Genomic DNA, 14729 nt, shown 5'->3' on the forward strand with positions numbered 1-14729 from the left:
TTTAATATTAGATACTACCATATGGTTAAGATACATATTAGTAAGCCATTGTGCTTGATAATTGTACATTTTTACAATAACATTTCTGTGGAGACAATTCAAGAAACATTGAAATCACTGGGTGCATATATCAAATATTTGATGGGGGGAAGTTCCAAAGAAGTCATTGTTATCTGGGGAGGGGATTTCAACTGTTCAATATGTAAAAGGGGAGAACAAGGGGCCTGTGGTATTACGTTGGACCACGATACCAGTATAATGCATTTTGAACACACCACATGCGGGGAACTTCTAAATGAGATTATTTTCTCCTGTGATTTGGGGTTTAGAAATCAAATTTGTCAATTAGAGGCCTCCTTCCTTCCGACATTTAATGGTAGAGGTGCCTCCTCAATAATTGATTTTATCTTATTTTCTGTTAGATATGGACGACAGGTTAAAACTTGTGAAATCCTTGACATAGCACTTTGTGATCATTTCCCCCTAAATGCGGAAAGTTTAAATCCACATTATGATTCTGGGGGAGATATTACGTTAAGGCAAAATGGATACGCATTAAAATGGAGCAAGGTGGTCCCGTACGATTTTCTCTATAAATTGATTAAGAAATGCTCAACTAGCATTGAGGCTTGTTTGAATGAAAAATCTGATAGTCATTCCATTATCAAATTGTTTTTACTAATTGTCACATACATCAAAAACAGTGTATGGGTGGAACTGGAAAACCACAAAGAAAAAAGTGTGAGCTGGTTTGACACAGCATGCACCAAGGCTCATTCTAACCTTAAGTATGCCCTGACTGCTCCGGCTCGTGACCCTATCTTGATTAGGGAGCTGCGGAAAAATTATAACAAAACAACGAAAAGAAGAAAAGATATTATAAAAATGAAGCCTGGGAATCTCTGTGCGAGGCCTCTCAGAGTAGGGACATAACAGCTTTCTGGAACGCAGTGAATGCTCTGTTTTTTAATGACAACACTAAGGCATGGATAGAAATAGCGATCTCTGAGGAAGAATGGGTAAATCACTATGCCCAATTGTATAGTGCATCGTGTGAAGCGCTGCAAATGTCATCTAAAACTACTGCAGTCAAGAAGGTTGAAGGTACTAATAGGAAATTCAAACTAGGTATCCCGCTGGAAGAGGTAAATCTAAGTATAAAAGCTAGTCAGGGTGGAAAGGCAACAGGTCCCGATGGAGTACCAGCTGACCTGTATAAAAATAACACGGACCTATGGGGGCCAATCCTCACGCAACTATTTAATGCATCTTGTATTAATGGCCTAACTTCATCATGGTTTGAGTCTATCATTGTCCTTATTTTTAAAAAGGGAGATAGACAAAGTTGTGTGTGTTACCGCCCTATTTCTTTACTAGATTCATCCATTGAAATTTTTGGTAGAGTGAATTTAAGTAGATTACAAAGCTGGGCAGACGAACATTCAATTATAAGTGATCTCCAGTATGGGTTTAAGAAGGGCCTAGGTACTGTTGACCAGGGACTTAATTTGTTTATTCTACAAGACAAATATACCAAGGTTAAGGGGGAACGCATTTTTTTAACATTTGTTGACTTATGGTGAGCTTTTGACTGCGTTACCCATAGTAAACTATGGTTGATATTGGAGAACTTGGGGGTGGAGAAAAATATCATTTATTTCCTTAGGGAGCTCTATTCTGGGGCTACAGCTTCAGTCCGCTATGGTAAGAATGGTGAGTGTACAAGATCGTTTGGCATAGCGAGAGGGGTGCGGCAAGGGTGCGTCCTTGCTCCCTTTTTATTTACAATTTACATCAATGACCTGGAAAGAACTTTGCTGCAGGAGTGCAGGGATATGCCTATGATAGCAAAAAGATCAGTCCCTGCACTATTATATGCGGATGACGCGGTCTTAATGGCCCGGACCGCCCTTGCTTTGCAGAGGATGGTAACATCATTTACCCTTTTTATGTCTAGTCTGGACTTGAGAATAAATTGTACAAAAACGTTCTGCATGAATTGTGGCTCAGGGGCAGACAAACGGAAAAGAACTATGTACATTAATTCAAAACCCCTGGATTTTACCCCAACTTTTCCTTACCTTGGTATATTGTTTGAGCAATCTGGCCTGTGGTCAAGTGCAATAAGGGCAAGAAGGCTGATGTTCTGTAAATCTATAATGGCCTTAAAAATTTCAGGAAAAAGATGGGCAAAAAAACAATCATGGAGCTTTTAACAATTTATAGAGCAACATGCGTAGCAATCGCTATCTATGGAGCAGGTATATGGGGATATGCCAATGTGAAATGCCTCCAGGTGGTGGAAAACATGTTTATGAGACACCTTCTAGCTGTACCAGAGAGTGTCTCTACTTATATTTGCCACACGGAACTTGGTCAGCCATATATTGAAGATATTATTAGGGTACAACCTGTACTTCTGTGGCATAGGGTTTGGACCACCGGGGAATGTGTTTTTAACCGTACTATCTTAAAGGACGTGATAAGCCTAGATCATGTAAGCAAGATAGGATGGTTATCCTATGTGAAAATGTTTTTAATAAATGTAGGACGTCAAGATTATTACGATGAACCTCTTTTAATGTGCAACGTCCCCAGAAAGGAACTTAAAAATCATTGTATGAAGTACCTGGAAGAAAGAATAATTAATGATGAAATGAAGAAAAAGACAGTGATTGCTCATCAATTAATAATGACCTCTAGCAATATACAACCATATGTAACACTATGTATGAGTGATCGCGAAAGGTTTTTATTAACACGCTTCAGGCTAAACATTCTTTTTAGAGCCTTTAGCTTCCCAGATATGAACAATTGGTCAAGGCAATTGAGCAAATGCTCCTGTGACGGAGCAATCAGATATTCATATTTTATTCTTTTGTAAGTTTTATATTATCCCAAGGAAGAGATGGATTGTGCCCATATTGAAGATCATGGAAGTAAACCGGTGTCGCCCTGCTTTTTTAGCTATACAGAAACTAGATACCATATTAACTGTTGCATCTGTTTCTGCCTTTTTTAAATATAGTTTTAGATTGCGGAAATCAATTAGCATATGAATATTAATACGTTTATTTTATACGGCTATGAATGTTGTTTTTAATACTGCAAATTTTGAATGTACTTTTATGGTTGTTTGTAATGATAATAACCGAATAAAATTTCTAATGAATGAATAATGCCACTTCCTTCTGCAAAAGTATGACTCTCAGCCTTCTCAGAGAATCAAACCATATAAGGAAAACATTCAATGAAGGACATAGCAGCACCTCCCTGACTGTGTGGGTCAGTGGAAACAATACTTGCATACAACAAGAAAACCCTGGAACTTACTGTGAACAGATATGCGATTTCTAGCAGCATCCCACAACTACCTTGATCGTGCAACATGAAAAAACTCACATTCAAGAGTAGTTTGAACACCGGATCAATCAAAGCAGCTGGGGCTTCTTTCAAGTGACAAGATAGGTTTGCAACTGAAGCATTGCAAGCTCATTGCAGCAATAATATTCTGACAAATTAGAGACCCACTTAATGAATTCTCACAGTCTGCCCTGCTGAGAAAGACTTCAGTGTCCCCATTTCTACATCTAGATCTGTAAGGTAACTCCCAAGACTCATGGGTGCATTCCCTACCCAACACTTCATACCTGCCTACCTGGGGGTACTGTAGACAATATTGAAACTGGAATGTTGTCACTGGTAATGTTAAATGGCCATAGATTAACCACTCTGTGGAAGGTGACTCAGCCACGGTGAAAGGTAGTTGGTCTAATTCTTTAATGTGCAACATTATATACTTTGCATCTCTTTATGCTGTTGTTGTCTGCCTTTTCGTAAAATTATAAGCAGAAAAAAGAGACGTACTGTTGAAATGTCGCCAAGGCACATGACCAGAGCGCAAGGATTTTAGTGTCCAGCTTAATAATAGGATGGATCATTACTGTGATTGTCCATGTTGAAGAATGGACAGGTCCTGTTCTATTATATCTATTGCTTTTTCTAGGTTAAGACTATCAATTTTTCAAGCAATCTCTCTGCAGCTTCTGGTTGAGAGATCTTCCATACTTAGTTGTAAATAGCATATAAGAAGCATTTACGATGTGGTTTTCGGAGACCTAACAAAAAATCCCTTATATCAATGTCTTCTAAAAGTAAATACAAGAGTTGTTTCACCTTTGACAGTGTTGAGATTCTTAGCCAATCTAGGCATAACTTCCCAACACTGTAGGATGTCACCACCCCCGGATGTTCTCGTTGTACATAGTGTTGGTCCGGCCTATGGATACTAAACCCTTCAGTGGTACTTCAAAAACTTGATTGACACCCATTTGTGTCAATAGGCCAAACTAACCATCCCTTCCAATTGGGATTTGAAGATTTATATGAACTCTTGTGTAAAATGTCATCCAGTGTATCCTCACTATGCTGTATACAGTTTTTCCACCCCTCAAAGTGTGTAGGTGAGGGAATCCAAGGCATGATCAAGTCCTCGATCTTGGCTAGTCCAAGACAAGAAGTCTGTTGCACAGTGTTGGTCAGGAAACAAATAATTTGCTGTGGTATGAGACACACTCTAAATATTGCTCTGTTCCCTGAACTTGCCGATCTTTAGTCCCCAAGTCCAATTTTGTGTCGATGGTGTCCCTTCAAAAGTCAAAACCCTGTAAAGACAGCTGAGAAATAAAGGAAGCAGTTTGTGTTGGTGAGCATATATTTCTTTGAAGGTGTAGGTGTAACCTTATAATAATATGAGCTCGGTTCTGAGGTGTTAAACCCAGAAAAATAAGCAACCTACTATGCAAATGTTTGTGAACTACCTTTTGGTGGGGTTGGGCAATGTTCCCATTGATGATAAGTGAAAACATTACGTGGGATTCTTGTCTTGTGCAAGAAATGATGACCATAATGTTGGTAACAATACACAGTATCAAAATCAGATATTTCATCATACAATTAATTTCTAGAGAAGGCACCCGATTGTTCTAAATCAGACAGCATACTATTCGCAGTTTCAAAGTCCCAATTATCATAAAATGTATTGGAAGTGCTGACATAATTCAAAGAAAGTTTAAACACGTGTAGTATTTTGAAAAGTTCAGTGGTACCAAATACATCAAACTAAACCCTATCCCAAACTATCGCTTTATGAAACGGAACTGCTGTAATGTTCACAAAGGACAGATCTCTTCGTTCACGATGAGATGATGTATGTGGTTTCAGGACTAAGGTCACCTTTTGTACTGCAGAGCGTTCTGGGAGATAATGTCCATCCAGGAGCAAGAAAAAGACAGTCACTACACCTATCCAGAGGACTAAGAACAGTAGACCAATTGTAATCCAGAGCTGTAGCCAGAGAGAAACAAGGTAAGTCTTTTCAGCCAAATATAGATATTATATATTTTTTCTTGCTGGGCAACAGAGCTGGTGGTGACGCAGATTCACTCAGATCCAGTAAGAAGGTATCAAAATTGATAAAGTAGCCAGACATTGTTGGGTCTATTTTTGGTAACTCAGCAGGTTTTGTTGAACTGGCAGATGACTCAGTGTGAGACTGATTCACATAGATGTAACTATTAGGCTGAATTGAGAACTGTGTTTCATTTGTATTTTGTTGTTGTGCAATTTCAATAGGCAGGAGTTCCATTCCATTGTTGGCAACTCTGTTACTATGTAGAGTAGAATCCTCAAATAGTATTAGTTTTTCTGTGTGAACCTCCTGTATGGTTGCGAGAGGAGATCAGCGGCTACCAAGTAGCCCACACAGCCTGCTATTTAGTAGTGTGGTTTTATCTGATCAATGGAGACAAATCTATTTTCTTTTTTCCCAGCAAGAGGTGGAAGAAGTACAGTTCTTGTTCCTTCAACAGCCAGGACAGTTACAGGCATTCTGTAAGATGGCCCAAATTCTATGTCTGCAGAGCAGACCGAGCCTCACTTTTTCTGTGGTACGTGAGGGGGACTTCTATGTCGTCATATAGACAGAATTCTTCTGGTATTTCATCCGGAGTATAAGAATGAAATGTATTTGTACGTGCATCTGCAGGTGGGAATTTAACCCATGAATAGAATACCTCGGTCCTTAATGACTTGTGTGCCTCAATCACAAATGTTATGGTCCCTCCTAGTGCTGAGAGACCAAACTGATCTAATTTTGCAGCAAGTGCATTTCTGTAATTTTCTGAAACATTAACAGCACCTTATTGCTCAGCTTCCTCCCTACTTGCACTAGCATTGCCATCAGCCACAGTATTTGCTGTCCGAGACATTTTTGGTGTAAGTTTATAGAAAAAGATAAGGTTTTGCACAATATGGAGAACAATAAACTTTCTAGTTCGAATAAACCTACAGCCAATACACAGGTTATTCCTATTCAACTGCAGGGGATTTTCCTCTCCCACTCCAGATGTCTCTGGGTAAATGTGAGTAAGGGTCTCTGAGAAAAGGATGACTGAACTACTCAGATTTGACCATTAAATAAGAACCAAACCAATGTTGGTGGCAGCATGATGTGTAGTTCCTACAAATGTATATAGGATCTGCGTGTTTAGACAACATCAACTAAGAGATTGGTGTCCAGACTGATTCCAAACAAACTCGAAGGATATGTTAGTCTGTAGACCAGTTAGCTCACAGTGCCACTAGGAGCCCTTCTTACCAAGGAGCGAATAGTTTCTGGCAACTATCGAACATGACAACCCTGACCCCTCACATCGTGGAAACAGTACAGTGCTATTTGCTCAGTCACTCGTGCTCACTTGCTCTTAGAGATATATATAGAATAAACTATGGGGACGCTATAACAATATATATTGAACCAGCGGTATTCTAGTATGAAACATGTGTGCTGAATTAACCATTAAACAGAAACATATGTATAATGTTATAAGCACCAACAGAGTAAAGAAAATGTAGACTTCTACCATAGCTGTAAAACAATGAATATATGCAGGCATATGGATAAATGACAGTAATAACATGACAGTAATAATGTGTTCTCCTACAATGTTAACCCTAACTAGCTAGACCTAAGTGTACCTAGAATGTATGTATGTATGTATGTGTATAGCCAAGAATCCCCCCTAGGCAAGAGCCAACCCCATTACCTGATGTGAGAGAACAAAGGACCATGTCTTGGTCTCGAGTTGGACACCCCACAAGGGGTGTCAGATCACTGCGTGCTGGAGTGTCTGCATGCAGGGACCTCAGCCCCTCTTGTCAGTGTGTCGGCATGGAAGTATTTTTCTCCTCTTGCTGACTCAGCGAATATGAGGTGCTTATATACCCGAAAGGTACACTCAGGGGTTCTACCTAGATGTGTCATGATACATGCCGGGCATGTCGGCCAAGGATGACCCTTATTCAGAGTTATTATGTAGAAGATGGTAATCCTGCCGTGATACTGAGCATCCTCGTGCATAATAACGTATGCTAGTTTTTGGGGAAAACCACACAACATTTAGGCAGCACCTAACTGGGTAAAACGTCCGCGTCAAAACCGTTATGTAGAACAATGGTAGGACAAATATAGGTAAAAGGTTGTGTAACTACCTAGGGCTATATCGGGGTACAATGGGGTTCATAACACCTATCTGAGAGACTGAAACCACATATGGTACACCTGCTCTTATCCCACGACAACCCTGATCATTCAACATCAAATCTCTTCTATTTGAAGGTAATCTAATGACTGGTCGAATCGAAGAAGCTGGTGCTCCCTTCAAATACCACACCAGATTGTCCATCAAAGCATTACAAACCCCATGCAGTACTTTCTTTAAAAATTTGTGAGTGGCCCAGTGAAGATTCACTTTCGTTTCCACTAAGAAACACCTCCCGTTCTCCACTTACACATTTGTAATCAAAGGGCAATGACCACACTTCATGAACCAAACTCTCCCCTAAAGACTCATATCTGCCAACTGGAAAATGTTTCAAGTCAGATGTGAAATGAAATGTTGAAACTGGCAGCGATATCACCCTGTGTATTAACTATACTGCTGACGGTGTCTCATCTACTGTGAAATTCTCGATGTATAACATTGTACCTTCTTAGCCATTAATTGTTGCCTATGTGTTAAATTAAAAGGCAAGAACATTCCTGTTGCGTTCAAGTATCTCCATAGCAAGAGGTGTGATTTTAAAATTTGTAAGGTCCAACTTAACTGCATAATTGACCTAAGCTGACTCTGCCCATGGTATAATAAAGGCATGTCATTTTGTATAATGTCATTTCCAGAGGATACAATGTTAATTAAACTGTAAATATAAGCTGATAACGTATTCATTCCATTAACAACAATAACAAGTGTTTTTTCTAAATTAGCTTGATCTATTTCCCTTAAACATGCAGCAGCTTCCATTTGTGCCAGTTTACAAACTTCATATGAGGCAGCATAAACAAATACTTTAGAACATGAAAACCTAGGACCTAACCATTTATCTTGCAAACCCATATCATCCGAAAAGAGAGAAAGCTGTTCTTTCACTGAAAGTAAAGTGGAATGTTGTAACCATTGCTGGCATAACGTTCCCACATAATAGGTAGTAACATCCCATGTGGGTCTGGTCTGCTAGCTTTAAAACCCTGTGCAGAGTTCAAAAAAGATGTATCACATCCATTTTTGTCCATTGGCCACAATAGCCACCCATTAGGACCTGAACATGTAGAATTGTATGTCCATTCTGCACCATACTATTTAGCTTTTCCTCAGTGCAATTTACCAAATGTTCCCAATTATCAAAACAGGCACGTGAGGTAATAGTGGGCTAATGTATTTCTTTAAATTTGGTTAGACCAAAGCAAGTAGTCTGCTGCACTGTCTTATTTAACAAAATCATCTGTGTTGCAATCAAACAGTCTCTAAGTAAAGTGTATGTTCCCTGCACGTGACAGTGTCTAGTTCCCCAAACTGATTTTAAATCAATAGTATCTTTCAAATAGTCATAGACTTTTAGGGCCAGTTGGGAAATTAATAAATCTGAATAAATCAATTTTGTTTGGGTCAGCATATATTTCTTTGCTTGTGTAGAGGCAAGCCCAAAATAAAAGGAAATAGGATATAAAGGATTATGCCCAGAAAAATATGCAAATGTTTCCAAATATGTTTTGAAGCTACCCACTAGAGGAGTCAGCAATGCTCCCAATGTGTAAAATGTAAAACTGTTTGTGGAACACTAGCTCTGTGAAAATAATGGTGTATAGTGATAATAGCAAAACATCTCCCTATAATTAGCAGAGTTAAGGTAAACATCTTCACTTTCAAATATATAATAATATTCACGCTCTGAGAGCATTGAGGTAACTGTTTATACATCATAATCAGAGAAATAAAGCCTGGGCGTAATCGCAGCACCCATCACAACCTTAAAGACATTAGTAATCTGCAGAGCCTCTAGAGGACCACAAAAATCATACAGGACCTTATCCCAAACAATTCCATCAATCAAGGGAAACGCAGAAATGTTAACAAGTGACAGGTTTCTTTGTAGTTTATGTGAAGACAAATGACGTTTGAAACACTTTGACTACCAGTTCTGCAGTGGAATGCTCTGGGGATAGTGTCCATTTAATACCAAGAAGAAAGCAGTTACAAAAACAATCCAAAGAAGCGGGAAAAGTAATGAGATGGCAAATCAAACGTAAAGCCATGGAGGGCTCAGATTAGTGTGTTTCATCCAAAGAAAAAAATCACATACACCATGTAGTGAAGTGTGAGAAGAGTCGGAAGAAAAGCCATCAACATTGAAAAAGTAACCGGACTACTGGGTCTGTAGTTGGCAGAAGAGAACTGTTAGATACCTCCAAAGGTAATTTGTCATAAACAACTCTGGGCCTGATTACGATGTTGGTCGGAAACCCTCTGACCGCTGCTATGAGGATTTCCGACAGACATGGTAAGTATAAAGTCTAACTGCCATATTATGATGATGGCTGTAGGACTTTAAACCAGCCGGTGACTCCGATGTGGTTCCGATAGGCTCAAGGAGTCCATCGACTAGTTGGAAAGCCTTCATAATACCTTAAGGCATGAGTTTTTGCCATCAGTATTATGATATCAGTTTTAAACAGCCAATTGATGTTGGCCTTTCCTACATGGATTGGCTGTTGGAAACTGACTTTGGGGGCCCCTTCCCTCCTGGCCCTAATTACGTAGTCAGAAATGCCGACCTATGGTCGGGCGGTTCCTTCCACAAAATGGTATCGGTCTACAACCATTTTTTAGTAGGTGTGTGTGTGTGTGTATGTGTATGGGTATATGTGTATGTTGTGTGTGTTCTATGTGGCCATTTTGTCTTTGATCCTTGCTTACCAAATTACAGTATCTATTCTGTGTGTTTGTGTGTGTGTGTGTTTGTGTCCATGTGTGTGTATATTTGTGTGGTGTGTGTGTTCGATGTGGTAATTTTCTTTGATCCTTGCTTTCTAAGTAGCAGTATCTTTTTTGTGGAGCGAGTGTTTGTGTTTCAAAGGCGGTCATTTTGCCTTTGTTTCCCATGCCTCTTTCTTTTCTGGTACATGCCATGTGATGAAAGGCCAACATTTGGTTGAGACAGCTGATTTTCAGATTAGTCATCAATTTAGTGTTTTTTCTAGGTGCGTTATTATTAGAAGTCCATGTCTTTTTTGTACATTGTTTTATTTTTCCTAATATATTTCTCTTGATATATCTATTTGTGCTTACAGCTGATTGTATTAGTCTGTAGTTCACAGATGTTGTTTTTGATTAGTTTATTAAAGATTTGCCTGCCTACCATTTGCCAGGGAGAGATACCAGGTATTGTTTTTAATTGATTTATTCAATTTTTGTCTGCTCCCGGTAGGAGCACAATGAGTTTGCCTATGGCCATACCACCCTGAATGTGCCCGATCTCGTTTGATCTCGGAAGCTAAGCAGGGTCTGTACAGTATAAACAAAATTCTGCTCCGCTGTAATCAGGCATTGAAGCACAACCTGTAAGCATTCAGTAACTAAGGTGGGAACCCAACAGTGAAACAGGTCACCAACTAAGTTGATGAGGTAGGTAGTGAATTCCTTTTTTTGATTTGTCGAACTAATTTAGGAAATAAGGAGGAGTTTCATTCTTTTTCTCTCTCATGTTTATTATACTCTGGGAACGTGACCATGATTATCTTCACCCCACTGTCTGAGAGGGGACTCAAGCATCATCTTTATACACTCTCACTTGGGGACTTGGAGATGATTATCTTCATACACGATATTTGTGAGAAGCAAACATCATCTCTACACACTATCACTCTGGGGACTTCAACATGATTATATTCACAAACTCTATGGTGCCCATCAGGATGGCGGGTGGATTGCCCCCACCAGGCTGGCGGTAGCCACCGCCAGCCTGGCGGGGAAATCCGCCCGCCATCCGCACCTAAATTCCCCCCACCATATTAGGATGGCGGGGGGAACCACGGCGGACGGAAAGACCGTCCGCCGCTTTTCCGCCCCGGTCGCCTTGTGACCGGGGCGGAAAAGGTTTAATATGGTGGTGATGTCTAATAGATACCGCCAGACATATTATGATGGGCTGCTTTACATGCCTTTCCGCGGCGGCGATTCCGCCATGGAAAGGCATGCATTCTTCACTCTGGGGGGCCCCTGCGGGCCCCCAGAGTGAAGGAGAGGTGGGGGTTGCACACGGGGGTACCTATGGTACCCCCCTGCATTTGCATAGACAAAGCGACAGGCACAGCGCGGTGCCTGCCGCTTTGTCTATGCAAATGCATAAATGCATTTTTAGCATTGTGGGGGGGGGTGCTGAGAGCACCGCACATCACAATGCTAAAAATGCAGGATGTGCCCGCCACTGTGGTGGGCAAATCCTAATACCCCCCACGGGACCCCCTTCCTTATGGCGGGTGGTCCCAATCCCCGGTAGGATGACGGGCGGACAAAGTCCGCCCGTCATCCTAATGGGGGCCTATGTTGGGACTCAATCATTATCTTGCATGCTATCACTCTGGGTCTTCAGCATTATTACCTTCTCACACTATCTCAGTAGGGGCTTGAACACTACTATGATCACACTTTATGTTGAGGCTTAAACATGCTTATTATCACTCACTATCTCTGTTGGAATTTGAATATTTTTTCCTGTACAGACTATCACTGTGTGAACTTGACCATGATAACCTGCACACACAGTGTCAGTAGGGACTAGAACTCTTCTTTAATGACACACTATGAGGAGGCAGGAACATTCATACAATCACACACCATGATTTCTGGTTCTTGAACATCATTATCCTCATACATTATCTGCATGGAGACTTGAATAATATATTCCCACACTATATTTGTGGGAACTTGAACATGCTTACATTCAACAACCATATCAATGGGGTAATGAACATCCCAATAACCACACACTATCTCTGTGGAAATGTGAATATCCCAAAACTACCCACTATCTCTGTGGGGACTTGAACATCCCAGTAACCACACACTATCTTTGTGGGGACTTGAGCTTCACTATAATTACACGCTACCTTGGTGGGGACTTGACTATCATTATCTTTACACATTATCATAGTATAGACTTCCTATTATAATGTGCACACACTCTGTCAGTAGGGACATGAACACCTCTATATTCACACACTGTAAAGAGGCTAGAACATTCCTATAATCACACACTATTTGCGTGGGCCCTTTATATTCACAGTAAGGGCCTTATTCTGATCTTGTTGGAAATGCTGTACGGACTACTCGCGCCCATAGAGCGGTCCTTGCGACTAGGTCTCCTGGGCTCCGAGCGACAGAGTATGATGCGCTGACACGTTGATGGAGTCGGGTCGCTTGGTCCCCCATTGAAGTCAATGGGAGCCTGGTGTACGTTGCTTACATAGGCTCCAATAGACAAAAAAGCACATCTTAGACAAGGGTGCCCCCTGTCTCGGGGATGCCTCGGTCCTGCCCGCACCATGCATGCATGCATGTGTAGGGGGGACCCTTGGGACCCCACCAGTGATCGAGTCAAAAGGCCCCAGTTGAAGGGGGACCCGCTTTGGATCCCTGAAGTCCGCTTCCCAGAGCTTTTTTGAGAAGGATGCTTGACGCGCGTTTCGTACTTGGTTGCTCTTGAATTGGACCCATTGCGTGGTGCACGTCGATGAAGTCGGAGTTATCCGGACGGCGTAGCTGATGGGTACGAGTCGGTCAGAGCAAGGGGCTATCCTCGCATCTTACTTGCTCGCTCGTAAAGCGGTAGGATGCTGTCTAGAGCCCCTCCGAGCGAGATTGGAATCGGGCAATTTATCTTTAAAGGCACTTGAACATGCTTATCTTAAAGGTCTTAAATATGCCTAAAAATCATCACACACTAGCTCTTTGGGGAATTGAACATTATTATCTTCACACCTTATCCATGTGAAGCCTCTTTGTGGGGAGTTGAACATGCTTACCTTCATAGACTATATCTAGGAGGCATTAAACATCCCAATAACCACAAACTATTTCTGTGGGGACTCGAGCATCAATATAATTACACACTGTCTCTGTGGGGACTTAAACACCACTATATAATTACAAAGTATCTCTGCCTGCACTTGACTATCATTGTCATTCCAAGTCATAACTTTATGAACTTGACTATGATAATCTTCACACACCTAGTAAGTAGGGACTTGAAAATCACTATATGTACACACTATAACAGGGGTACTCAAAGTACGGCCCGAGGGCCGGCAGCGGCCCGGCAAGCCTTCCTTGGCGGCCCGCGGACCTTACAGACATCATACCTGTGTTATTTTTATTTTTGAAAGTGCCAGCAAACACCACCGATTGCAACAGCATGGACTCAGAGAGATGGGCTAGGCGATTCCAACGATATTCAGAGGGCAGCTGCAGGGGCACTAAGAAGAGGTGAACAAAGCCTCATTAACATGTAAATGGTCTTTTAAAGACCTGTGAAGTACTGGGTGCGGCTGTGTTCGAGCCGGGGAAGCTGCCTCATCCCGGGCTGACGCGCAGGGTGAGGTGACAGAGAGGACAGCAGGGACTGAGGAGGGGGCATGGGGGGTTGGGGTGATTTGTGCCCATTTTGCTAAACATATTGACATTAGCATAAAGAAATTGTGACCATGCTCAGTGTCTTTGCAGGAACTTTTACTGATGGCTTTCATAGTTAATTAATCTCAACTTCACAGCAGGAATTTTTTCGAAGCACGAGCAAAATAAGATTTTGCTTTTGGGTACTCCCTTTGCCATGCAATCTGGCACCAACTTGCAGTTGCAAGCGGCCAGGCAGCTGCCTACAGTCGCTTAATGTATCCCTGAGCCTGGTTAATCTTTCAAGTATTGACATCTTAGAAATCGCGTCTGTGGCATGACATTTTATATAATATTGCTACAATTTAAATAGCATTGCTTCTTCCGAAGGATGAACTTACTAACCTTTATTCCATTCCTTCAAATTGGTCTGCATTTTCTACCCTTTTTTCCTCAGCTTCTTGCTATATGTACAAGTGCTGAATGCAAATTGCTGCCTGCCAGATTAAAGACCATAAATCCTATTCCCTGCATTGCCACTTTAAGTGCTAAAAGGATGCTAAAATAATCAGATATTTGTGGTGCGAGGTGACGAAGGGCAGCAGGGAGTGAGAGCCAGGTGGGATGGCAGAGGGTGACAGAGGACAGCAGGGACTAAGGGGGGGTGGTGAGGTGAGAGAGATAGAGATAGAGACAGATAGGGCGACAGAGGGAGGGAGAGGG

This window comes from Lissotriton helveticus, chromosome 11, assembly GCF_964261635.1.
Source record: "Lissotriton helveticus chromosome 11, aLisHel1.1, whole genome shotgun sequence".
In the NCBI taxonomy this organism is placed as follows: domain Eukaryota; kingdom Metazoa; phylum Chordata; class Amphibia; order Caudata; family Salamandridae; genus Lissotriton; species Lissotriton helveticus.